The sequence below is a fragment of the Symphalangus syndactylus genome, chromosome 2, assembly GCF_028878055.3.
Source record: "Symphalangus syndactylus isolate Jambi chromosome 2, NHGRI_mSymSyn1-v2.1_pri, whole genome shotgun sequence".
Lineage (NCBI taxonomy): Eukaryota > Metazoa > Chordata > Mammalia > Primates > Hylobatidae > Symphalangus > Symphalangus syndactylus.
This window is the reverse complement of record NC_072424.2, coordinates 127,121,017-127,147,564: the sequence shown is the minus strand read 5'-3', so window position 1 is coordinate 127,147,564 and position 26,548 is coordinate 127,121,017. Positions and strand designations below refer to the sequence as shown.

Genomic DNA, 26,548 nt, shown 5'->3' with positions numbered 1-26,548 from the left:
TATGATACTTTCATATTACCTGTCTGTAAGCTCAGTAAAACAAGGTTTATTAATTTCTACACCCCTGCTGTGTCCATTTACATTGAATAATGGAGAAAAATTTCACCATTAATAGCACCACTGAAAATAACTAAGATTTGATATTCATATGTAATTCCTTCTTTAATTTCTACTTCAATTCACGTAACAGTGGTAATGACCCTAACTAGTAGCTCCCTTTCCAGCTCTAATTCAACACTCAGTGACACATAATTCTTTAAACACCAATCAAATAATGTGGCACATAATCAGTGACCTAATGCTGACTAAATTGCCAGACATTAAATTCATTATGCATTAATACCGCAGGAAGGGATGTAAGGAAGGAGTTAAGCACATGCTAGAATATTAGGATTGCCTTTTAAATTCACAATTGGGATACAAAATTCCTCTTCAGTTTTGGGTAATCTCTAACCTAGATGAACTGAACTTTAAAATCAAAAGACATGTATGATTATCTACCCATTTAGTAAATAAACTCATCTTTCAGGGATTAATTCTGTTTCTACATCTATATAAATTGGTAAAAGGAACAAATATCCTTAAAAGCCAATTGATCTTGGCCCTCTAACCATTCATGAGTAGCTTTCTCTTGGTTAAAATCTAAGGCATTAGGAAACCTCAGTTTTTGGTTTTGCTGTTACACTCCAGGATGACTCTGACTATTGGTAACTTCCTTGGCTGGTTTCTTTTGGGTAATCAAGTAAAAAAAATAGCAAATATTAGTTACACACTTAGTTTAAAAATATAACTAAATTCTTCAGGTAAAGTACTATAATACATTGCTCGGTTCTATCCAGAAATAATATGTCTAATTTCCAATTACTGAAGAATATATTACCCTTTTTTTTTTTTTTTGAGACGGGGTCTCACTCTGTTGCCCAGGCTGGAGTGCAGTGGCGCAATCTCAGCTCACTGCAACCTCCGACTCCCTGAGTTCAAGTGATTCTCGTGCTTCAGGCTCCCAAGCAGCTGGGACTACAGGCACACGCCATCATGCCTGCCTAATTTTTTTGCATTTTTAGTGGAGGCAGGGTTTCGCCATGTACGAATATATCAACTTTTTAGGTAAAGGCATTAGTAGTGTAGAATAGTTGATGATCTCAGGAAGAGGGAAGTAGTTTCATTAATTGAATTCCCTATACTGCTTGTACTCAATATAAACCTTTTAAAGGAACGCAGTTTTGTTGTTGTTGATGTTTGTTTTTCAATTTTTTTTTGTATGTTTATAGGGCTTCACTCAATAGCATTTCAAATTAATGTTTCTTATGTTTTTGCGTTAGTTTGCTACTACTAGCAAACAAGTTAAATTAGAAATATTCAGGCAAAAGGTATGTTAAACTCAATACTAGCTGCATGTTACCTAGATGTTAGTGTTACTATACTTTAAAGCAAGATGACTATAAGTTTTGAAAGTCAAGTTTTAGTTACTATAGGTTTAATAATAAGGCAGTTACACAGGCTAAGCTTGACTGGTGCCATGGACTTTAGCATACCTGGAAATAGAAAAATTCAAATTGTAGCTGTTCTTGGTTGGCCCATTGCCATTTTTGCAGCTTACAAATTGTTAATTAAGTAACTGCAGTGAGCTCATCTCTACAGGATACTTCTTTTCCAGGGCAGGTCCAGGAACTGGGTCTGGAGCCTTGAAAGCAGAAGAGAAACTAGAGTAAACTAGAGGTAGGCAGAACAAGAAATGTGACCAGATAACATTATGAGATGTAATAGCAGTAAGGTAGTCCCCAAAGTCTCTCACATAAAATATACTGAAGGGAAAACGGGTCTCTTAAATTGCAAGTAACCAAAGGATGCTGTTTACTTTGGTTAAGTCATTCTTTTAACCTACCCAACACTATTCTGGACTGTCAATTCCAGGAACTCAAAACAGTAGTTTTTATGAAATCTCTAATGTCTTTTAGCAACAGACTGTCCAACAGGAGACCACAGAGTAACTCTAACAGAAAGAGAAAAACAACAACAAAATCCAAAATTGGAAATGTAAAGTCCTCATTTTCAGGTCATTTTGCTCTTCCCTTTCACTATCATATTTCCAATCATCTTCTAAACGCTCCCCTAATTTCCTATGATCAATTCCCAAGGGTTTCTTAAGAAATGCTTTAGATATATCCAAGCAATGAACTGAATGTTAAGTTCCAATTTTTAAAAATACTTGGTAGTTCTTAAAGAGGGAGGCAAAGAACAGCTCATAAGATGTGGTTCTTAACCACACTGGAAAATCTTTTTTTCCATTACCAAAATAGATTCAATGATTAAAAAAAAAAAAAATTTTGTTAGGGCCATATAAAACAAAAACCAAAAACAAACTTGCAACTACGAAGGTTACAGAAATAATAGGATATTATGAATGGTAGAATGTTGTACTATTTTGATTACTAAAACCTGGAAATGATGTCCTTATGCTTGGTAGGCCAGTACCCTTAGGAATTTCTCTAAGAAACTAATCCCACAGGAGTCAAATAGAATTTTCTGCTGCTCTGAAATTATCATAGATATTGTGAAAATTGTAATAGGACAAAAAAAAGTAGTGAAGACGAAGATCCAAAAACTGAATTCCCTGCATTTCCAGTAACTAGCAACATAAACAGCAAAACAGAGTAAAAGTAGTTTTTGCGAAAAATGTAAATTTTCCATCTATTGTGATGGCACATCGTAGGACAAAGAATTCTGTGAGAGAGAAGTTTAAGTTCAGATCTGACTTCAGTATGGCCTTGAATTTAAACTGCAGAAATCTCCCTTTTATTAAATGGAATATCACTACCCACCCTGATGTACTGTCCATGAGATTTAGCTAAAGTGTATGTAAAGCACCTAACAGTGTGGCACATATAGGCATTCAATATATTTTTCTGCATTATTAAAGAAGGTAACACATTTTCTTGTTCCAAACGTGGGTATACTTAAGTTTTCATTTCCACAAATGCTAAAGCAACAACTAGGTAGCAGGCTTTCGGTTTAAATAATTCAACTATAATCACATTCTAAGACATGTAACTGATTATCTTCCAGAATAGCCACAAATTGAGTATATGAGACAGGTCAATTTTGAGAGCTGATGATAAATAAAAATATAACAATTTATATTTAGGATATAAAAAGAATTAGTAAACAAGAAGACATGTAATTCTTCTCTAAGTATAAAATACTTCTGTCAACACATCTCTTGTTAAAAAGTTATATATAGATCTGGTATAATGCTTTTTAAAAAAACATAAAAGCAATCAATGCATGATATAATTTGGTCCTTAAGTTAGGAAATGTTTTCAGGGTAAAGAAAAGCCTTATATATGGGCAATAATTTTCCTCTTACTGATAGAACAGTGGGTTCCACACAAAATTATTATTTACCAAATACGGCTCAAAGATCAGATTACACCCTCTCTAAAATTACCAAGTAATAGAGCAAGTATCACAAGCCACAAGGAATTTTAAAAAAATGATTTCCTTATAGTCGTTTTAAGTGTATTCTCTACCACAACTTTATTTTAAAATAGTTTTAAAAAGTTAACATGGAAGTGTCTTATTCAAAATATACTAAAACTTAGATGATAAGACTGAATTACTGTATTCTTCAGAAAGAAGGGGAAAGGGTACTTAAGTTTGAGGATTTCCATTCAGTAACCCATATGAATAGGCTTTCAGTTTAAAGACCATCAAATAAAAAAACCACTTCAGATAAACCACTACTTTTTAAATTTTTTAACTAGTCATCATACTGAAATCTCATTACTTATAGTATATTTCAGTTGATTCTCTTGGCTTTTCCAGGTATACAATGTTATTTACAAATTATAATGAATTTGCTTTTACTCCTTTAAAAAAACATATTAAGTAATTTTTACTTATTATCAAAACTCCAATAAGCAGCAGAGTTAAAACCAGAAATGTATCTGTAGCTGTCTAATCTCATGTCCAAGGTTCCTTGTTTATTGTACTAGCTTGACATTACTAATAATTTTCTTTCTGAAAACTTCTTTTCCGGTCAACACTCTGCATTCTAGTTTCTTAGAATTCTTATTTCTATGCCTCTTATTAATGTTTGCCAAAAGGATGTAGGTGTAAAGTTATTCATTCTCTCTCTTGTTCCTCTGGCATCTTATTTACACTCACAGCATAATCTAAGGAGAATCTCCTTTAAATTGTAGTTTAAGCTTTTATTCTACTTGATGAAACTTAAAAGATTCTGAATCACAGATTTGATGTTGAAAGGAGCCTTATAGATCATCTAGTCCAACACCCTTATTTAATAGAAGAAAAACATAAAGTTCAAATAATATGTCAGTAGAATCTGAATAAAAGTTTAACACAGAAAAAAATTAGCAATTACTTATGAATCGTAAAGTAAATGCCCACATTTACATACAATAAATATAAACAAAGCAATTAAACAAATTTCAAGAGTAATTATTGAGGCCAGGCATGGTGGCTCACGCCTATAATCCCAGCACTTTGGGAGGCCGAGGCGGGTGGATCACCTGAGGTCAGGAGTTTGAGACCAGCTTGGCCAACATGGTAAAACCCCGTCTCTACTAAAAGTACAAAAATCAGCTGGGCGTGGTGGTGCACACCTGTAGTCCCAGCTACTAGGGAGGCTGAGGCAGAAGAATCGCTTGAACCTGGGAGGTGGAGGTTGCAGTGGGCCGAGATTGCACCACTGCACTCTGGCCTGGGCAAGAGATTACGTCTCAAAAAAAAAAAAAAAAAAAAAAAAAAAAAAGATTAATTATTGGGCCATGCTTCTTTCCTGTTAAAAAATACTTATTCCTACTTCTAAGAGACTTTACTTATATGACAGTGTCAATGTATGAGTCCATTTATTAAAGTGGATTTAAAAATTACAGAATGGCAGACAAAAAAAGTTAAAACCTACTTAATCCTACATATTTATGCATTAATTATATCCTAGATTTTCTTTTTTTCTTTTCATTTTTTTTTGAAATGGAGTCTCACTCTGTCACCCAGCTGGAGTGCAGTGGTGTGATCTTGGCTCACTGCAACCTCCGCTTCTGCAACCCCGCTTCAAGTGATTCTCCTGCCTCAGCCTCCCAAGTCGCTGGGACTACAGGTGCGTGCCACCACACCCAGCTAAGTTTTGTATTTTTAGTAGAGCCAAGTTTCACCATGTTGGCCAGGATGGTCTTGATCTCCTGATCTCGTGATCCACCCGTCTCGGCCTCCCAAAGGGCTGGGCTTACAGGCGTGAGCCACCGCGCCTGGCCATATCCTAGATTTACTAACAAAATTACGTTATCTGTGCTTCCCATGTGAGTTGATGTCTTGACCCAGTCCAAAAGACAAAAACAGCATGGACTGCTTGCTACAGCACTTAGAACAGTGCCTGGCACATGGCAGCTCCCATTGCTGCTAAACAATTACTACTCTAAATATATTCACATTATAATAAATATAGCCATAGGAATGATTCAACCATACAGAAAAGAATCCTGCTACAAGGTGAATTATCTCACTCTACCCCTTTTATTCTGTTTTCCAGGTTTGGTTCCATGAGTAGGATCACAACCCTCACTTATTTAGGCACACCTTTCCAATTGATAATTTCTGTTATCAATTCAGAAACACTTCAAGATCTCAACATCAGTCTGTTAGCTCCTTGTAGGTTGCTGTTAAGCTCCTTCTAGGTTTCATTTTAAAAGGAAATTTTACACTCCAACAACTTCCAAGCTTTCATGTGAAGCAAAAATATGTTGTTTCTTCTTAATTGTACTTATGTTTAAACTTAAACTCTTCCAAAACTAGTTTCCTTCCTCAACTTTCCATTTTTGTCAGAAGTAGCAATTTCTTTTCAGCCTGAAAAGTGAAGTTACCTTAACTCTTCTCTCTTCTCTTTCTTTACCTTTATCCAACTCCTTGAAATCTCATCCATTTTGTAATTAACATTCCTTAAAATACAACTTCTAAGACTCTCCTCAATGGTTATTACAGTCAATACAGTCCACAATTACTTCCGTAGTTCTGAAATAAAATGTTAGGACAAGATTTTTCCATGAAGCTTCATATGAAAACTCATTTGGTGGTGGCAAAAATCTGAGTTGAACTGATGTAAGGTTATTTACAGGCTTGATTTAGCCCACTTACTGTGAATATTTTCACCTTCACTGCAGAGATATTAGTGTCTAGTTACAGGATGATACCTCAGACCTTGCTGGGAGAGTTATGTAATATACAATATACACATTACCTTTCCCAAATCCAAAAATGTTTGAATCCCAAAACACAGCTGGCCTCAGGGTTTCAGATAAGGCATTGTGGACCTGTATAATATTATTCTAGGAATCCTAATTTAGGAATCCTATACTTAACTTTCTTCCTAATACTCTCTCTTACCTGACTCCATGCATCTCAGCTCCCATACCACCAAGTTCTATTATTTTTCTTTCCAGTATCTCCTGCAATTCTACTGTCTCTAACTGCTTACCACCCTATCCCTATCATCTAACATATAAATGACCAGACCCACTGCTTAGCTCCCTGCCAGTCTTCCCACCCTCTGTGTAAGTATAGTATAAGAGATTAAGAAAGTTTCCTATATAACCACTTTAAATATTTCACTCAATTGCAGAGGAATTTAATAAACTGAAACAGATAAATAATAAAAGAGAAAGGATAGTGACTGTGGTATTACAAGTTGAGTTTCTGTTATCTTTTTAAACAGTTTATCTACAATTGTGAGCTAAGAAGAGTTTGACCCTTTTTTCTAAACTGGTTGAAACTTTGAAATTTTCTATATTAACATATCTATTCTGTAACTGAAACAAAACGAACAAATGAACAAAATTGGCAAGTCTCCTTTCCTGTTTATCACTTCGGCTAAAACCCCTCAGTGCGGTTTTCAATGCCTTCTCCAGTTTGGTTCCACTAGATCAGGGGTCATGAATCCCTCTGGCAGTCTGCAGAAAGCTACAGAGTCCCCCCCTCAGAGTGGTTTTAAATGCATAAAATACAATACGTAGGATTATAAAAAAGGCCAGTTTTACTAAAATATAGTTAATTGTTTTTGAAAATATGGTTTTAAATGCATAAAATAAAATACACATTACCAAGAAAACCAATTATACTGAAACAGTTATCAAGTGTTTTTAAAAACCTTGTGTGATATATTCATACATATGCTTCTTTAGTAATAATATAATAAAATCTAGTGGGAGTCTAATAAAAACTATAATTCTGAAGTAGTAATATGCATAAATTATAGAGATATCGACAACTGTAATCTGAAATATCTGTGCTTTTTCTATTAGTAATAAAAGATACAGGTACTGCTGATACTACTGTAGTCTGCCGCTTAAAATCTTATTAAAAGGAAATGCTAAATTTCAGTTCAAGGTTCATAAAAATATAAAGATGTCACTTTTTTTTTTAATCTAAATGCATGTAGCCCTCTAAATTCTATCCCTGGATCCCTTCAGGGTCATGCAGATTAAAACTACTCTATTAAATTCACCTGCTTCTATTTCCCAGCAGTCCCCACACCCTTAGGAATCTGGGCAGGCCTGTCTGAACATGTTCAACCCACACTTTCCTTTCTTTGCTTACTACACTACTGCCCTTGCTTAGAATGTTGTCATCACCTTGAGGCTTATCAAAATCTTAACTACCTCTTCAAAACCAATTCCAATTTCACCTTCTACTTGAATTCTTTTTATCCTGCTTCAGCCCACATGACCTTTTCCTAGAACTACTAATGTAGCTGTAGGTCAATGCTTTATGATTCAACATTTAATTATTCTCTTACATAGTCTACTTCTGTGTCTCTTCATCTAAGTTATAAGATCCCTGGAGACAGTGCTATGTGCTTACACATAGAACACTGCGTATACATAATATAGGCACATATAAACTACTCAACAAGTGCCCCCAATAAATCAAGCACAGAAGATCATCTGTTTGGCAACTTCGAGTACCAGAAAATACATCAAGATAAGCCAAAGTTCCACTAAGGAGTTAAAACAGACATAAATTAGGCTTATAGTTCACCTCTATCAGAACCTAGATACTCCTATTTAATTAAGAACCCAGAAGCTTATTTACTAGGCAGCAATGAATTCCAAGTAATAAATTAAAGAAGGAGCACTAAAGTCAGCACAAGACAATGATTCATTCCAAACATATTGGTTAAGCACTACTACATGCCAGGCACTGTTCTAGAGTTTATGATTCAGTTCTCATACAGCAACTTAGTGCCAGGCCTTGGACTAGAACCTGGGGTTCCTGACTCATTCTGAAGCTCTGAAACAAAAAGTTATCTCTATCTTCCAGAAAAGGTTTAGTATGCAAGGTAAAAGTGGGGGAGGGGAGGAGGTCTTACTATTTCAGAAAGCAGCAAAGTATGTGAAACATTATAAAGAAATAGATTTGGAGGTATGAATATCTACATTTATCTACACACGATATATATGATATATTGTAAAATCTCTATAAAATCTCTAAAATAGATTTAGGAGTAAGTTTCAATCATTTTATGTACTTACTACCTAAGACTACTAGATGAATGAGGTGTTACTCTGCTTATTAGTATTTTAATCACAAACACTCCATAAAATTGTATTTTTCTTCAAAGAGCCCTGCCAAGTTGCTTCATTTATTTGATGTAAAAATAAAAAACTAGGCCAGGTATAGTGGCTCATACCTGTAATCCCAGCACTTTGGGAGGCCAAAGCAAGAGGATCACTTGAGCCAAGGAGTTCGAGACTAGCCTGTGCAACACAGCAAAACCCTGCCTCTACAAAAAATTAGAAAAAAAAAATTAGCCAGGCATGGTGGCTGGTGCCTATAGTCCCAGCTACTTGGGAGGCTAAGATGGGAGGTAAACTGAGCCCAGGAAGTTAAGGCTGCAGTGAGCTATGACTGTACCACTGCCCTCCAGCCTGGGTGACAGAGTAATACCCTGTCTCAAACATATGTATGTAAACATATATGTTATGTATATACACATATATATTTTATATATATAATACATACATACATATCTATATATAAACTTTTCTACCAATTTCCTGGAGGCGAGGTAGGGTGGGGTGGTAGTAATGATGGTAGTAGATATTATTCTAAATAATCTTAATCTTTTTCCCTGGGGAAACGGACCAAAAGAGGATAATGAGAATGCGGGTAGGAAATGGGGAATTGGTCTCCACAAATTTCAAGCTCTACTGCTGACTGTGACTAAAAAAAAATTAATTTTCCTAAAGGGAAGTTCTTAGACTAATAGCAATGGAATTCAGTGAGCGAGTGAGGGAAGGAGGGAGGCGGAAGGGAGGGGTGGGACTGGAACAAGTAAACTAATAGCCTGACAATACCATGCTGGCAACCTAAAGTCACCTTGTCCAAAACTCAACTCACTGCCTCCTACTCACTAATGTATTTCTCTGTTAATTATAAATGACATGCTTCTGAAGCTAGAAACCTCAGAGTTCTCAATTCTTTTCCTCTCCACATATAATCAATGGCAAAGTTTCACTGATTACTCTCACAAAAATTTCTCTATTCCACCACAATGTCCTTGTTCAAGTATGTGTTATCTGGGCAATCACCTAACACCATGACCTCTTGTTTGACTGCTTGTTCTACTCTTAAGGTTTTCTTTTTTTTTTTTAAGAGACAAGGTCTTGCTCTGTTTTCCAGGCTGGAGTGCTGTCGTGTAATCATAGATATGCAGCCTCAAACTCCTGGGCTCAAGTGATCCTCTCAACTCAGCCTCTTGAGTAGGCAGGACTACAGGTGCACTTTACCTGCCCAGCTAGTTTTTTATTTTTATTAGAGATGGGGTCTTGCTATGTTGCCCAGGCTGGTCTCAAACTCCTGGCTTCAGCAATCCTCTTGCCTCGGCCTCTCAAGGCACTGGTATTACAGGCCTCATGCCTGGCTAAGCCTTTCTAAACTGTATTACACAGTGGTAACAAACTTGGCTAGCTTCCTAAAAACTGGCTGAATCATGTCACTTTCCTCCCTAAGAAAGGGAAGAGATTTTGTAGAGATATGCTGTAGTGAGTTTCAGCAGAAGGTGCTGACACTGACGTAGGGAATAATGAAAAAAAGGCAAGAGAGAGGAGACCTGAGGATGAAGAATTTAGAATAAGTCAGAAAAATCAGGCAGAGAAAATGTTGGGAAGAATGGTATCAAGAAAGCCAAGTGAAGAGTTGTAACAAAAATGATTATAAAGTTTAAAGTTTATTATTTTTATAATTTTATAGCAATAAATTTTCTATTAATAGCTTACATTTACTAAGTACTAGGCACTAGGTCAAATGACTTATAATGCATAAACTCATTTAACGCTCCCAATAATCATGTGAGGCAGGTACCTCTATATGAGACACAGTTAACTACACAGTTCTGTCCTACTAGACAAAGAATTATTTTATACAGCTCCCTTTCCTTATTCCCTGAGATGCTTAATGCAAAGCACTTAAACATTCTTACTATGTTGGTGTCAATAATACCAGAGAAAGACATTCTTCTTACAAACTTTACTAATTTGCCATGGACTAACACAATATATGTATCTGTACACACATACAGACATATAGACACACACACACACACACACACACTATGAATCTGGAAATAAAAGAATATATGGTTTTAAAAATACCCAATCTCCTAATATTTAAATCTGCATTGGAATAGTAAGGGCTAAGGGTATTTTTGTCTTGTAAAGCTCAAAAGTGGAAAGGTATATAAAAATACTGAAGAGAAACTTGGCCTATACATCTACCATCTACCTGAAAATGGGCAGAAGGACTGCGTAGAAGATAGACAGATTAACATTCCTTTCTTTTAAAATGTGCACAAGAAATTTCCTAGGAGACATGCTATTATGGACCCAACTCTAAACTTAGCCTACCATTTGCAATGTGTACTCCATTCAACACAAGAAGTCTGGGCCAAAGTTTAGACGAATTTGCAGAAATCCATAGGGAAAAGAGAAAAAAGGAGGCAAAAGGTACGCCTCACTAACCTTGGGTTGGTGACGATGCTACGTATGGGTGCAATCTCTAGGGCTAGAATGCTTGTTTGGAAGCATCAGAAAGACATTCAACCACAACCTGTACTCCAGAATCCCAAAAGCTCATTTACTTTCTAAAACAATCAAGTTTACTAGCTTTAAACTCTAATAGTCTGTGTCCATTCATTCACAAATATTTACTGAGCACTCAAGTGCCAAGGTATCGTACTCATGCTATAAAAACTGACATTTGGTGGGAGAAACTGAAAAGTAAACAGATAATTATAAGACAACATGGTAATCTTGCAATGGGGGTAAATAAAACAAAGTGCTAGAAAGATATAAATTATCAATAAGGAAATATTATGGGAGCTAATAATCAGTTACGACAGAAAAAACTTGTAGCATTTAAAAAATTTTCCAAATTACATGAATTTAAAGTAAACATGATCAGAGTGGGACTGAGAAGATATGTCTTTCTACAAATTCTCTGTGACTAAGAGTGACCTCTCCTTGCTAGCTATTTTACATTCCTGTTTTTCATCTTTATTTTTCATTTATCTCTCTGGCTGTTTTTATCTGTAAGATAAATGTTGCCACAGAAAGTCATTCGGGCACTTAATATCTGTGTCAAACCCTTTCCACAACATGTAGTTACTTCATTTTATAAAGATTTAGGGCAAAGCTCTAAAAATTAGTAAGACACTATTAGATGACCACTGTTAACAGCCATTTACCTATCAAATAAGTATGATTAAGTACATATTAAATATCCATCCCCAAATCACCTTCCAATCACAAAATTTCTGTTGCATTTCATGTCACATACACAGCAGAACTAATCCAAATTTTCACAAAGCCCTTTCACATGTTAGAAGAGTCTGGCTTTTTGCTAATAAATCTGAAATTACAGTAACTAGAAAGCAGTCACAGGTATAGTTTTAAACAAATGCCACTATAACTTCTTTCACATCAACTCCACTGATACTCCCAAATTCATATTTCTATTCTGAATCTCTTGCCTGAATTCCATTATATTGAATGAATTGCCTAGCTGATATCACTGGTTATATGTCTAAAAGGCATTTCAAAGTTAACACGTCCAAAAAAAAGGCTCCTGATTGCTCAGTCTAAACTTGCTACTTTACCACAGTCCCAAACTGAGTCAATAGCAACTCCATACTTCCAATGGCTTGTGCCAAAAATCCCTTGTCATCCTTGAATTCTCTTTTATGCCTCAGATCCAATTCATCAGCAATTCCTTCCCACACAGAGTTTGAAACATATCCAAAATCTGATCTGTTCTCACCCTTTCCTATTACTGTCCTGGTGCCAGCCACCATCATCTCTTTAAGTATGACAATAATTTCTAATGTATTTTCCCTGTTTAAATATTTGCTCTGTCTCCAAAGTCTACTCCACACACAGCAGAGTGAATATTTAAAAAGGTAAGTTAATACTAGCTACCACCTTAAAGAAAAGCCATATGACCATATCAATTGATGTAGAAAAAAGCATTTGACAAAACTGAAGACCTACTCATGATAAAAACACTTAACAAACTACAAATAAAAAGGGAACTTTCTCAACTTGATAAACAGCATCTACAAAAAACCTACAGCTAACATATACTTAATGGTGAAAGACTGAATGCTTTTCCACTAAGATCAGAAACAAGCTTGTCAGCAACCACCACTATTATGAAACAGCATTGCAAGTAGCAGAGCAAGAAAAGGAAATAAAAAGCATACAGACTGGGAAGAAAAAAATGTAAATAACTGTTTCTATGCACAGGCACATCAGAAAACCCAATGAATCTACAAAATAAACCTCCTAAAACTGATAATTTAGCAAAGTCTCAAAATATAAGATTCACTCACAGAAATCAACCAACCATACTGCCACATATTAGACATGAACAATTGGAAATCAGAATTAAAAACACAGTATCACTTACAATTGTTCTAAAAAATATATATCTAGGTATAAATCTAACAAAACATGCACGAGATTTTTATGCTAGAAACTAAAAAATGCTGACAAAAGAAATAAAAGAATTAAATAAGAGACATACCATGTTCATGGATTGAAGACTCAACAAAATAAAAATGTCAATTTCCCCGAAACTGACATTTTTATAGATTCTAAATTTTACATGGAAAGGAACTAGAATAGCTAAAGCAATTCTGAAAAAGGAGAATGAAGTTGGAGGAATTTCACTATCTAATTTTAAGACTTACTATATAGCAATAGCAATCAAACAGTGTGGTAGTGGTGAAGGGACAGGCACAAAGATCAATGGAACAGAACAGAGAATCCAGAAATAGATCCTCACAATTACGGCTATCTGATTTTTGACAAAGGTACAAAAGCAATTCAATAAAGGAAGGACAGTCTTTTTTCTTTGGGACCTAAGGTTAGCCAGTGTTCTCAGACTTGACAGGAAAGGCACAATCCATAAAAGAAAAAATGCATAAAATGAACTTCATTAAAGCTAATTTTTTGCTCTGCAAAAGACCCTGTTAAGAGAATATAAAGACATGCCACATACTAGGAGAAAGTATTTGTAAATCACGTATTCAACAAAGGACTTGGATACAGAATTTGTAAAGAACTCTCTAAACTCAACAAGAAAACAAAACAATTCAATTAGAATATGAGCAAAAGACTTGAACACATTTCGCCACAGAGGATATGTAGACAGCAAAGAAGCACATGAAAATATGTTCAACATCATTAGCCATTAGGGATATGCAAATTAATGGTCACTACATGCTATTAGACTGGGTGAAATAAGAAATACAATACTAATGCGGGGGAGGATGCAGAGAAACTGTAGGTTTCTCACATATTGCTGGTGGGAATGTAAAATGGTACAGCTACTCTGGAAAAGTCTGGCAGTTTCTTATTTAAACATACATTTATCACGCAACCCAACAACTGCACTTTTGGGAATTTATCCTACAGAGATGAAAACGTATTTTCACATAAAATCCTGTAAAACCTGTTCACAGCAGTTTTATTTTTACAACCCAAAGTTGGAAATTCCAAAGTCAAACTGTGGTATATCCATACAATGGTAAACTCTTTAGCATTAAAAAGGAATAAACTATTGATAAATGCAACAATTTGGAAGGATCTCCAGGGGATTATACTGGGTGAAAAAAAAAAAGCCCATCTCCAAAGGTAACATCATGTCTGATTTCATTTATGTAACATTCTTGAAGTGACAATTATAGTGATAGAGAACAGAAGCAGATAAGTGGTTGCCAGGAAGGAAAGGTGAAACTTAAGGGGTAAAACAAGGGAGTCTCTTTATGATGATGAAACAGTTTTATAACCTAATTGTGAAAGTCACATGAATTTATACATATACATAATAATGTTACAGAACCACACACATACAAATGCCAATAAGTAAATAATGTTCTAAGAAGTGAGGGGTGAAAATACAAATTAGATTTTATCTTAAAGCCCTTTGGTGACTTCCTACCCCATCCTGAGTAAAATCTAAAGTCCTTATCACAGTCTAAACACCCTACATGAACAGCATACAGTTGGATATCATCTATCCTACTTCCACCCCCCAACCCCCCTCAGCTCCAATTATATTGGTCTTCCTGCTCTTAGAAGATGGCAAGCACATCCCACTTAAAGGCCACTGCATTTGCTACTGCCTCTATTTTCATTCATGTACCTGCTCAAATGTTATCTAATCAGACAAGCCTTCTCCATCTCCTCCATATAAAGTGAAGTCTTCCTCTTTCTCCCTCCATAGAATCTTAAAATCAACAAACAGAACTCAAATGTCTTCCTCATCTGTTGCAACCCTGGTCTGTTCTGTATTGGTGAACATCACCATCACAACTATGCACCCAAGGCATGTGTGATCTTCACTGCTTTACGTCACATTCAATATTTCCTTTTCAAACACATTACCTATTCTTAATTACCCCATCATCAGTGCCTTAATTTGGGTCCTAATCAACTCTCAAATAGATACTTATATGTCTGCCTCTTCCTCCCAAGCCTGGCTCTTTTCAAAAGTATTTTGTGCACTACAGCCAGAGAATCTTTCTAGAATGTTAATTTAAGAACTTGTCTTCCATCATTTGAAGGATGAAGTTAAATCTCCTTTATGGAGTATACAGGTATCTTGATGCTCTTTTTTCTAATTTTCCACCTCACTTCCAGCTAACCCACCACTGGTACCCAACGCACTGCAGAACTACTCACAGTTACTGTGTACATGGGGACTTTCCTACCTCCATCTTCCATGCATGGGGTTTCTGTCTAAAAAGACCTATCTGCAGCCTGTAACTCTCTTCCTTGCCTTGTCACCTTTCCTAGATTTCCCTGTCATAACCTTTCATCCCTTACTGAATAGGAGATACTGCCTAATCCTTATCCATAGGAGACACTACCTCCTATAGATTCCTAAAGTATTTTATGTTTAACCCCGTCACAGCATTTGTCACGGTATATCACATGTGTTTGTATATATGTCTCTTAAGGACAAGAACTGTATCTTACATATCTGTCCATCCCTTTGACCTAGCAAAGTACAGGCACACAGCAGGAACTCAAAACTATTGGATAAGTAAGGTAGTTTGAATAATAAAGAATGTAGAGGCTGGGTGCGGTGGCTCATGCCTGTAATCCCAGCACTTTGGTAGGCCGAGGTGGGCCGATCACGAGGTCAGGAGATCGAGACCATCCTGGCTAATACGGTGAAACCCCGTCTCTACTAAACATACAAAAAATTAGCCGGGCGTGGTGGCACACGCCCACAGTCCCAGCTACTTGGGAGGCTGAGGCAGGAGAATTGCTTGAACCTGGGAGGTGGAGGTTGCAGTGAGCTGAGATTGCACCACTGTACTCCACCCTGGGGGACAGGGCAGACTCCATCTCAAACAAAACAAACAGAATGTAGGGATGAGACACAATAGAAGAATGAGTAAGGCAAGATTTCTTGGGTTAGCCAGCTATTCTGCACAAGCATGTCATACAGGACATATGAAATATGCTCTATGGAGTTTCTGTTCTTTCGATTATGTGATATTCTATAAAAGTTGATATACTGATAGATAGCTTGGTTTGGTTAAGATCACCACTTCAATCTTCTACCTAATTACTTCAACTAGGTAATGAACTAACTTCAATTAGGTAATGAACTAATTACCTTCAACAAGAGCACTTCTTGTTCCACTTGCAAAATTACAGCAATGGCTCTGTCATCCTTTAAATGTATGGCATTGTTCATGAGGGGAAAAATCTCATGAAGAGAACCAGTATGTCTCATGCAGGCCAAACAATTACCTTAGCTAGACAAATCTCAAAGGGCATTCAACATGTGTCAATGCACTTTTATATGCAAAAAAGCAGAATCGCCATATGCGGAAGTGGGAATTTTCTTCTGAAATCCCCATTTCCATGTGCTTATTTTTCCATTTCCTATAAAATCATCCTAAGAGTGGCAAACAGTACTTTAGCCAAGTACAATTCAGGTACATGCTAATCATGGGGTAAACAGTAGTCACTCTCAATGCAAATTATAAAATATCTGTATTTCTAGCAACTTTTATTTGACACGGATCCCTTGGATGCTTCCTTGAGCACATTTTCTCACAATTCTAGTAACTACTTAACTGTGACACCTACATACATCTGCAACATACAGCTGCTTAACTTCTGAAGAGCAGACGCTCATGTTTATCAGGTCACTAATTGCCTTTTAAAAATTAACCAAGTTGCCAGGCTCAGTGGCATGCCATACATAGTCCTAGCTACTTGGGAAGCTGAAGCAAGAGGATGGCTTGGGCCTAGGAATCGAGACCGGCCTAGGCAACATAACGAAACCCCCATTTCTAAATAAACAAATAATAAATCAATAAAATTAACCAAGCAACTATGCCATAATTTGTGCTCAACAATTAAATGGAACATTTGATCTGCCTTAAATTTTTAAAAAACAACCATCTTGTCTATATATTATAATGATGACAACCCTAATAGAAACCTACAATCAGGAAATGCTAGTATAAAAGAAAAGCATAAAAGACAAAATAGTCCATAGGAGAACAAGAATGTGGAAGCAAATATCTATATAATAGGCTTTATACCACAGATCTGAATATTAATATTTAAAGGGCAGTTTCTCCCACTTAAATTTTTATGCAATTATTAGCTTTGCTGAACACAAGATAAACTCTTGCAAACTACAAAAAAGCAAAATTAATTTGCTGACCTAATTATTACTGATATTAAGTGACCTATCCAAAAGGATTTGAAAATGTTAGGTTTTCTAAATAATGGCATTTGATCAAAACAAAAATCAAATTTCTGTGCATAATACTTCACTCTACATGTTGACTTTTCCAACAGCAAAAGCTAAAAACCGCTTTAAAAAACAAGGCTGAGGATAGGCGGATCACCTGAGGTCAGGAGTTCGAGACCAGCCTGGCCAACATGGTGAAACCCCATCTTTACTAAAAATACAAAAATTAGCCAGGCAGGGTGGTGGGTGCCTGTAATCCCAGCTATTCAGGAGGCTGAGGCAGGAGAATTGCTTGAACCCAGGAGGCGGAGGTTGCAGTGAGCTGAGATTGTGCCATTGCACTCTAGCCTGGACAACAGAGCAAGACCCCATCTCAAAACAACAACAACAACAACAACAAAAACACAGGGCTGAAAAGGCCAACATGTACCTTATAATTCCTTCTGCCATGATAACATGTCATTTATCCAATGATTAATGTTTCAATCTCCTATTTGTGCTTCTGGTTTTATTTTACAGATTGCACAAAAACTGCACACGTGTAAGATTAAAGCATATTTATTACCTCTAGGCTAAGAGATTTCATGTATATACACTACAGAATGTTCTAAGCCTATGAACTTAATAAAATGCAATGAGTTTTTTAAACTGTCTTTTTTTTTTTTGAGATGGGGTCTTGCTTTGTCACCCAGGCTAAAAATTTTTGTCTTAATCTACCAAGTAAACCAGTGTAACTATTGTAGAATATTTTGCTGTAATAATTAGTATTGAATGCTATTTGTATAACTAATATTTTAACATAATAATACCATTTGTCTACTCTTCCTGGTACTATAGCAATACAGATAACTTATTAACGAAATACAAAACCATTGCTATAGCTTCTGTGAAAACAGGCTGGGTGTGGTAGCTCACACCTATAATCCCAACACTTAGGTGGGAGGCCAAGGAAAGATGATTGCTTGAACCTAGGAGCTCAATACCAGCCTAAGCAAAATAGGAAGAACCCTTCTCTACGAAAAATAAAAAGTAAGCTGAGCGTTGTGGTGCGCATCTGTAATCCCAGCTACTTGGAAGGCTGAGGTGGGAGGATCGCTTGAGCCTGGGAGGTCAAGGCTTCAGTGAGCTGTGGTTGTGCCACTGCATTCCAGCCTGTTCAACACAGCGAGACACTGTCTTAAAACATAAACATAATAGAAAAGTACAAAGATCATTTTACACAGATAAAGTGGCACAAGTTTTGTAGTATTATATTAAACCTCATATTTAAGGTGTTTTCAAAATCTTATCCATGCCAATTTTCTAATGCTTTTCCTACAAAAGAACTATTATTATAGATTTGTGGACTAATTTCAAATTGAAAATGCAGCTTTTCCCACAGGAACAGGCAAGAAAAATACAAAGAATTAATAATCCGTATGTTTATTTTGTAGTTAAAAAAATAATGATGATGTTTTGTTTGTTTCATCTTGGTCTAAGGAGTTACAGTAAATTAAAAAGTATAGAAATTCTTTTTCATTCTATTTGTTGAGGAAAAATGAAGTGGACAGATACCTTGAAGAAAAAACCTAACAAAGCAAAATTCCAAATGTAAAATTACTTCCCATTATTTAAGCTACATATCCTAATGTAACTAGAACAAGAATTCACCTGTTCTATGTAAGGTAGGTATTACTATATCCATTTTTCTGAAGAAAACTCCTTGGCTCAGAGAGTGTGAATGATGTCTAAAACCACATAGCTATAGTCAGCAAAAGAACTCAGATTTGAACTTGGGCTCATCTGATTTTAAAGCCCAGAACTTTTCTTATTATACTTCATTGATTCCCAACATGGTAAAATTAAGATATTTAGTTAAAGAGGTGGGGGCTGAGAAGCTGAAAAATTAACAAAGAGATCAACTCAAAATCAAAAGCAGTATTTTCCTAGCCTGGGCAACAAAGGGAGATCCTGTCTCTACAAAAAATTTTTAGAAATCAGCTGGATGTAGTTGCGCACACTTGTAGTCCCAGGTATTCAGGAGGCTGAGGTGGGAGGAAGGCTTGTGCCCAGGAGTTTGAGGTTGCAGTGAGCTATGATTGTCACTGCACTCCAAAAAAAAAAAAAAAAAAGTAATATTTTCCACAGTTTAAAACCAGGTAAAGTCTCTTCTACCCCTATGGCCCCAGTTCATATCAGAATTACTGCTTTTGTTGATTTCTCTGACTAAACAAAAGTTGCCTAGCCTGAGGACAATGTTCTGCAAGGTCAAGTTGCTGAGTTCAAGTTTTCATCTGCATTAGCAAGTATTTTCCCTCATTGATGAGGAATGGAAAGTCACTGCCCTGAACTGCCACTGGCTCTATACTGATGAGCCAAGCAATATCTCTGGCCTGCTTCACTGGCAAACTGACAGGAAGCAAACTTGTGATGTGGTCAATTTTGCTAACATTAAAAAGGTAAACATTAAGATATTAAAGGTCAAAAATAATTTTCCTTAATATCAATGTGAGAGTAAAACTTTAAGCTAAAATTCAAAATAATCTTAATAATATTATTTAATGATTCAGATGATGGTTAATAAACTGGGGAATAAAAATTTATAGATCAAAAATTACTCTTTCCCGTACACTTTAATGGATTATTTTAGACAAGTCTATTATTAACAATCCGCATTCACTTATTTCTACCAAAATCTCTGCTAAAATCTCCATTCCTATACTCTTGCTGCTTCTCTCTCTCTCTCTGCAGGACCTTTCCAACCTCTACTTTATCATCTGGCTTCTGTGACTTGTACTAGGAGCACTGGTACTAGGCCGGTTTTTGTTTTTCTTCTTAAGTGAAACAAGAATTCCATTTTCTTTTAACAAGGCAATTAAAATACTACAAATTCTTATACTGCTCTTGTCTCTTGTACTTGTTTGTAGGTAAATCAGACTTCCTTTCTGAAGCTACTCAAACTGACACCTTGCAGGAATTATTTCTGTCCTGTAGTAGACAGTTATTGTTCAAAACAAGCAAAGAAACAAAAAAATCACAAGAGTATAAAATATTCAGTTGTATGTATTTCTATCTCATTTCTAAAGTAGTACTGTGGCACACCAAATACTAAAATGAAATACTTTTCCTCCTATTTGTTCATATTTGAATATAAAGCACACGATACATGCTTTGTGGAGAACTTTTTTAAAATCCAAGAAATATTTTGGATAAATGACTGAAAGCCTCATAACCTGACAGAAGTCTTAAGCTTGGGGAAAGCTAAAATTATTATTCTTTAGGTAGAGGATAACTTACAACAGAACAGGAAAGAGTTGACTGGTACTAAGATTTAAGCATTTGAAGAATAGTTACTGTGAAGATGGGAGGTGGGATGCTGGTGGGATGTTTTCACTTTTCAGTGAAAACACCAGTATTTCCTGTATCACAGAAATGTAAGTAAATGACCAAGCTATTTAATCCATAAAACCAGGACAAACCTACACTTTCATTGAAATTATCTTAAAAAGATAAGGTAAACTTGTTCTTTAACAGTTAAGAGCAAATAATTATTCATAAATTTTCTTCTACTTTTAAAAACTGCTATATTACTTTTTCACTTTGATGCCAACAACATCATAGAAATAGGTTAATGAAGACTAATCTAGCTACAAATAATTGATTTCTTCCTCTCAATTTCTAGAATATTTTTTGAACTTTTGGCTAGATTCAAAAAATAGCATTTAAAAGACTTTGCATAATGATATCTTATTCAGTGCTTAAAATTAAAAGTAGAGATTCCAGTGCAGTCACCTTTCAGACTCAGGAGTTTACTACAAAAAGAGCTGTAATTTACAGAAAAATATCATTAAGAACTATTCGACATTTAACACACAGTATTTCTTGAGCTCTTAACTACAGGCCAACCACTGAAAATAATGTGAAGTAAAGACTGAAAGGAAGACATGTTCTGCCCTTGAGGTGCTGTTTCGTGATCTCCCAGTCTAAAAATGAAAATAAGTATTGCAACTTGCATGGTTATTCCACTTTTCCCTTAAAAATCCCATTCACAATTTGAGTTATTTTATCTTTGCAAAAACTTCTCTTAATAATTTGAATGACAGATTCTTTGAATTAACAAGCAAAATAATGACAAAAAGCAAACATTTACTCTATACTTACTATGTGCCAGGCACTGTACTAAATATTTTAAAAGTATTTACATGAATTGGAATTTTATACACAATTCGTTGTTTCCTTGTTAAAATGCTGAGATCCAGCTCATCGACCTATTCAACAAGATATGACACAACGTTCCTTCACCAGAAAAAGAAAGATATCGTATCCATTTTACACAGAAGAAAACAAGCTCAGAGAAGCTAACGAATTGTAACTGGTCTCAAATCTAGTGGCAAAGCTACTAAGTGGCGAAACCAGGATTCAAAACTCCAATTTTCTATCCAGCCATAAAACAGCTTTCTGAAATACTAACAATAAGAAATCGCTGTTGAAACTCTGTAACTTTGAAGTACAAATACAATTGTGTTCTGAAATTTGAAGTGTGTATTCTTAAAGGAAAAATTTTATGGATGGGACAGGTTTTGCTTTTTGAAATCAAGGATAATACCCATTACACAGTTTTTAAAAAGATCAATAAGCAATGTTCATTCCCTAACTCCCTTTTCTGTTTTATTTTTCTGCACAGTACTGTTTTGTCCCAGGCATATTACACTGTACTCATTTATTAAGTCTTTTACCACTAAATGTAAACTATATGAAAACAGCTATTTTTGTCTGTTCTTCAATACGGCACCTCCAGCATCTGGAAGAGTCCCTAGCATATAATAAGTGCTCAATAAGTATTTCTGAAATGAAGAAAAGCTTGGCACACAGTAGGCATTCAATCAATATTAGTTCCTTTCTCTTTATTATGCAGGATATCACTCCCTGGGTACCATATTCTGAACTGGAATACATGATTAGAAATGAAATAAAATTTCTTATTAAAGTTTTACATTACACATGAGTAAGGCAAATCAAAAAGTCACATTCAGCAAAACCTCACTTATGAAGCATAAAGGTAAGGGGGTGTATGTAAATTAAATTTTGAATAAATGCACTTTTAAGTGCCAAAACTTTAATCAATTTTCATAGACATCTTTTATTCATATAAACATACACAATTTTACTTTGTGATAATTCTGACTTGTATGTCCTGAAACATCACTTGTCAGCTGACACTTCTCACTGTGCTCACTCCTTTTCTAAGGAATAGGAAATAAAGTAAACATATTCTGTAAAATGAGTCAATAAAAATCCAAGTGAAAATCCAAGTGAAACGCATAACCTCAATGTAGGAGCTGTGCGATCATTATTCTGGCATCTTTTTCTTTTCCTAGGAGGCTGAATGAATGTAGGTTAAGTACCACTTACTAGTAAACAGGCTGTTTTGAGAGATGGGATACTTAGAAAAAGATAGCACCCTCTTAGCAATCTCTAATTCCTTAGTTTTATCAAGATCAGTCAAGTTTAGTGATTAACTAAAGAAAACATAAAAAGTATAACTCCTAAAAGTACTTACTCAGGTTTTTTAGCTTTCTGAGTAAGGAGCGTCCTTGATTTTTTAGGACCAGAATCATATGAAACAAAATGTTAAAATACTGTTAAGTATTCTGGAAATGTGAGCCAGAGGCAAAAACATATGAACATGCATACATTTAAATTCTATATGATTTCAATGTCTCCAAATTCTTATCATTTTAATACAGAGGGTTTTAAATAAGATGACATATATAGAGTGTCAGAACCTATGAAAAGGTTCAGAGACAATCTCCTTCGTAGAGTTCAGCATGATCGTTTTCCTGTGCTTGGCAGCCACCACTACCCACATGTCCACATTCCTAGCTGCCTAAAACTTTTCATCTAATTCTCTGCTAGCATCTTATCCTCTGTCTCTCCTCCTCATTACTGTTTTGCCCAATCTTCACATGTGCCTCTGTTATTACCTCATAATCCTTCTATTCTAGAGAGACCCAATATTAGATCAAATAAAGATGACATAAGTGAAACAAAGGAAAAGTGCTACTAGTGTTCTCTGGGTCATGGGAACCTGGCCAGAGAGAGATATAATGGAATTATAATTTCGATTTTTCAATTACAGTTTAATTTATGAACTTTATATATTGTAAAGATTATCAGGAACTTTTCCCCAAAATATCTACAACAAGGCAAAAATTCTGAAGTATGATGATAAAAAATAAACTTTTAGTCTTGATCTGTTTATATAACTCAAAAAAATGCTGTTTTAGAAAATACACATTCCTCAAGGACTTTTTTTGCAAGTAACTCATAGAGTAAAACAGCCTACATTATACTTATTTTTCAAAATGCAGTAAGTTCACAGATACACATATGTACATTTCACTCTAAACAGTATTTTGTGAAAAGAAATTCTCCTTACTGGGAAAACTAGGGATGTAGAATAAACTTCTATTTCTGCCAAGACACAAATGTAATAAGACATTTACCCAAGTGTAAGCTGTTAATACTGAAGAAGCAATTCTCAATACTGACCTAAGTGGGGATCTGCCTACATAACTGCGGAGTTTAAAAACCTCATTTCATTAGGCATTTGGGAGGCCGAGGCGGGTGGATCACCTGAGGTCAGGAGTTCGAGACCAGCCAGGCCGTCATGGTGAAACCCCATCTCTACTAAAAGTACAAAAATTAGCCGGGTGTGGTGGCAGGCGCTTGTAATCCCAGCTACTGGGGAGGCTGAGGCGGGAGAATCGCTTGAACCCGGGAGGTGGAGGTTGCAATGAGTCAAGATCATACTACTGCACTCTAGCCTGGGTGACAGAACGAGACTGTCTCAAAACAAAAAACAAAGAAAACAAAAACAAAATTTAAAAAAAAATTGTTTCCCAGTCTTAGCAATACCCTTAGCTGAAGGCAAGCGCTTTTTTCCACTAGAGGACCAAGCGTAGGTGTGATTTCAATCAAACGGGATTAAGTTAAAATTTATTTTTCAGAAAACATGTATTTGATGAGGTTCTGATCATTTTATCAACTTCTTAATGAGTCACTAAAGCACACGTTCTACTATGAAATAGTTAACTAAAGGGGGTTCAATAGTAGCATTTCATCAGTGTCCTTAAGAGAATACTTTTAAACTCAGGAAAAGTTATTCGATGCACACAAGAGAAGAAATAATGGAGTATATTCAGGGGATAACTTATTCATCTATAATTGACGTATTCAACTTTCAGTTTGATTCTTGAAAGATTTAAAACTTAAGCACCCTCTATTAGAAACTGATTAGACTTATGGGGGAAAAACCCAAACAGAAGTTCTGAATCACTGGAATTTTTGTTCTATTTCCTGTTAACACATTGATAGTACATCATATTCGTTCCATACATGTTTTTTAAAAGCTGCAGAATCCTTAAACTAACTGTACCCTAATTTAGCCTATAGCTCATGTATCTAACAATTCTTCCCATTGTTTCTAATTAAAATGCTCAGCCAAAGCCTACAACAAAAGAAAAGCAAGTCTTCCTTTATTACAAACTGCCATGGTTTCAAAATTTAAAGTGTCAAACCGTCAAAGTTTAAAATCGTGATTTCATTGTTACAAAGAATGTAAAGATATTTTTTAAAAGGTGTCAATACTCTGCTACTGTATGAAGAGTGTGGTAAGCAGAAGTGAAAAAACTGAAAGCAAATATTCTACTCCATGCCCACCAAAATTCCCGGCCAAATCTGGAATTGCATAATGATCATATAATCTTTAGAGTATGCTAAAGCGGAAACGAAATTCCTTTTCTAAAATGTGAATCAATCTGACCCCAAAATTAGACACTTTACAAACTTACCTAAAACAGACAAAATGGATGCAAAATTATATTGCCGTACAGTTGCTCTGAATACGATCTTAGCGTTCAAGAACTTTCCAATGAATAAGGGCACTCAACAGCCTGCACTGGGGGCCTGAATTTCGTGAACTACGGAGAAACCTCTGTGAAGCCGCAAATTCCCTCCACTCTCCTGGAAACCCCTCTTATCAGAAACATTTGAAGAATTTATCCACAACAATTAAGCTGACTTGAAGAATGGAAACCCAACATCTCAAATATACTATATATGGAATGAAACATGGCCAAACACATAAATACAAACTCACAGTCTCTGACACTTTGGTGTACAACTCTGCCTGAACATCTCACAGCATCAGCAACAGATCCACCTGTCACCTGTTCAGCACCGCCAAGAGACCCTTGCAGCCTCCCTGACTCAACCACAATCGCAGGGTTTGAGGTTGATGGGACCGAAAACTAGAAACATCCAGTGAGATCTAAGGGGCCACATATTCATAGCAGGGCTTGCCCCCCACTTCAAAGACGGCTGCAGAAAACCAAGATCGGCAAGGGAACGATGTTCTCCCCCACGCCCGACCCCCACATAACTGCCCCGTGTCTCTCCCCAAAACCCCCGCCCTTAAGTCATCTTTAACTAGACCTCGGCTCCCCAAAAGAAGATTTTTCCTCCCCCGCCCCCACCTCACACATGCCTGGGGGCAGGTCGGGGGCGCCGACGCAGGGAGGGGCCCTCCCGAGCCCCTTGCGCCCTCCCCCACCCGGGGCTCTCCCAGGCGCTTGATTCCAATGAAGCTCCCCCTCCCCCCCCCGCACGGACGCCCCGGAGCCCAGGCCTGGCCCGATGCTCCCCACCCCCCACCGGACCAGGGGACTCGGGGGGCCTCCCTCTCCGCCTCGCGACGGGGGGAAGGAAAGAGGCGGAGGGAGGAAGAGTGCAAGTTAGAAGCGGACGCCCCGCACGGGCCTCGCGAGGCGGCAGAGCCCCTTCCAGACGGAGGGGGGTGCGGGGCGATGAGGGGAGAGCCCGGTTGGGGATCCCGCCGAGGCCCGGCAGCGCTGTCCGCTTACCCTTTGCCGCCGCCGCTTCCCCCTCCTCCTCCTCGGCCGCCGCCGCCGCCTCTCCCACTAGGGCAGCCGTCTCCACCGTCGCCGCCGCCGCCTCCGCCACCACGGCCGCCGCCAGCGCCGCCGCCGCCTCCGGTTCCACCCGGCAGGGGGGACACCTCAGCCCTCCCTCCCTCCCCGCTCAGCCCCCTCCGCTCGCCCGCCGCCGCCAACTCCCTCCGGCCGCCGCCGCCGCCACCGCTCCTGGCTGAGGGGGAGGGGAGGGGGTCGGGCTGGGTCGCCCCGCCGGCGGCTGCAGCAGATCAAAAACGACGGCTGGGCGGCGTCGCCGCTCCCCGATCCTCGGCTCC

General features: G+C 37.0%; 1 protein-coding gene across 7 annotated transcripts in view; it reads right to left on the bottom strand.

Moving 5' to 3' along the window:
• The window catches only part of TAB2 (TGF-beta activated kinase 1 (MAP3K7) binding protein 2), a 93,365-nt gene extending 67,026 nt beyond the window's left edge, over positions 1 to 26,339 (bottom strand). Inside the window, exons 1-2 of one of the 7 annotated variants that reach the window (XM_055266942.2) lie at positions 26,202 to 26,329; positions 1,536 to 1,684 (exon numbers count right to left, since the gene is read on the bottom strand). The gene's annotated coding sequence lies outside the window, so the exon portion shown is untranslated. Of the gene's footprint in view, positions 1 to 1,535; positions 1,685 to 5,882; positions 9,000 to 25,130; positions 25,665 to 26,201 lie in introns of those variants that run through there. The other 6 variants (XM_055266975.2, XM_063632323.1, XM_055266933.2 and 3 more) reach the window with 6 other exon arrangements.
• Positions 26,340 to 26,548: the final 209 nt, after the last annotated feature.